Source organism: Pteropus vampyrus, unplaced genomic scaffold (genome assembly GCF_000151845.1).
Source record: "Pteropus vampyrus isolate Shadow unplaced genomic scaffold, Pvam_2.0 Scaffold16884, whole genome shotgun sequence".
In the NCBI taxonomy this organism is placed as follows: domain Eukaryota; kingdom Metazoa; phylum Chordata; class Mammalia; order Chiroptera; family Pteropodidae; genus Pteropus; species Pteropus vampyrus.
In genome coordinates, this window is record NW_011905665.1 from 1 (window position 1) to 1934 (window position 1934).

Genomic DNA, 1934 nt, shown 5'->3' on the forward strand with positions numbered 1-1934 from the left:
CAACCGGCAGATCAAGAAGCGGAACAAGGCCTTGCAGGTGCGGTTCAAGGACATCTGTGAGGCGCAGAACGAGCAGGGGGCCCCACGGCTCCCCGCGGGGCAGGTGGGCGAGAAGCGGGGAGCCAGGCCCGTGTGCTGCAGGGCCGCCTATCGCAAATACATGACGGTGCCCGCGCGGAGGTCCATCCCCAACGTCACCAAGAGCACGGGCGTGCAGACCTCGCCAGATCTTAAAAAGTGTTACCAGACCTTCCCTCTGGACCGCAAAAAAGGGGCTCTCGCGGGCACCCCAGCCGGGGGCGCCTTCGCAAGCCAGGACAATGGCTTTGGGATCGATTCCAAAGAGAAGCGGGAGGAGGCCCCCGCCTGGGCGGCGGGCCGGGCTCGGACCACGGCGGCCTTGGTTTTCCACCACGACGAGCACAGGAACGCGCTGGACCCGCCCGCCGGGGTCAACTGTGCGGAGCCGTGCGGAGACACCGACGCACCCCTCCACGGCTCCACCCGACCTCCCCTCCACGGGCCCGGTCACCGGCTGCCCGGGAAGGCAGCACAGGGCAGGGCGACGCCGGACGCCGAGGAGCCCGCTCCCGCAGCCCCCGGCAGGGTGTTTAAAACGGAGGTGGCCGCTGTTTATGCCCCTGCCCCCAGCGCGAAGGCCACTGAGCCTACCTTGTCGGACTCTGCTGCCGCCAGCCAGTGGTCCCTCTGCCCCACAGCCGACGAGGAGCACGGCAGGGCCGCCCACCTCAACGGGCTCCAGGAACCCCCGGGGCAGTGCCTGTACCCCGAATGTAGTGACCAGCCCCCGCAGACTCAAGCCCCACGGGGGCGGGAGGACCAGCCTTGCCCGCCGGCGGCCGCCGAGGGTGAAGAATCCCAGCAAATCGTGCCTCACACGGAGGTGGTGGGCCTGAAGGCTCAGCTGCAGGTCATGGAGCACTTGATCAGCTCGAGCCAAGAAACCATCAAAGTGCTTCTGGGCGTCATCCAGGAGCTGGAGAAGGGGGAGGCTCACCGGGAAGGGTAAGTACACTCACGCGTGTCTTAAGGTGCTCGTCACCCCAGGTTCCACCTGCAGCTCCCCCGCCCCCGACACACACACCCAATTCCGCAATGAGGCTAAAGCCAGCATTTCATTAACGGGCTAGAGTCTGAGCACAGGGCGAGCCCCACGGGGCCACAGGTGCTTTGTGAGGCTACACTCCACTGCATGCTCGCCTCAGAGATTTGCTTGTTGGTCAGCACTCGTCTGCCTGGCCCGCAATTCAAACCAAATTATACTTGGAATGAACTGATGGCTCTTTCCTTGTTATATGTATCTGCGGACTAAGGGTTTACGATCCTGATGAAGTGTGATACATTTGCCAGTCCAAAATATCTAACCTGCACAGGAAGCTCCTCGCCTCTTAGGAATCATATCATGGAAAAGAAAGAATTCATTGGCATTTTGCAAAGTAGTAAATGCTGACTCATTTGTATGAAATAAGCAGAATAGCGTTCAGGTTCGGGACTGCAAACACTTTAGACAGCACACAGTACGATTTTCCTTCTTCACTTGGAGCTCAGAGAGGGAGCGCCCATCCTCCAACGAGCCCCATGGGCTTGTGGGTAGAGAGGGACTGGCCCATGCGTCCAGGCGGGCCGCAGAGGGAACGCGCCAAGCTGGCAGCCCAACTGTCCAGCACTGTCACGGACTGCTGAACTTTGTTTCCCGTCTTTTGAACTTGAAACTGTGAAAAGCAAATTTCAAAACACATAGCTTAAAAGATAGGACGTGAGTCGTGAGCTCCTTCGTGAGGAAGGCTCGCGCGGGCTCGGCAGTGTGCCGCGCTGACCTGAGGCAGCCAGCCCTGCACTGGTCCCAGGCTCCCGAAACGGTGCCCTCATCTAGATGGCCAGTCCCTCTCCTTCCCGCTCCACCTTGAACCCCT

At 60.9% G+C, this 1934-nt stretch overlaps 1 pseudogene; it reads left to right on the forward strand.

The window, feature by feature from the left end:
• Window positions 1-4: 4 nt before the first annotated feature.
• LOC105310929 lies at window positions 5-1924 on the forward strand (annotated as a pseudogene).
• The last annotated feature ends 10 nt before the right edge of the window (window positions 1925-1934 follow it).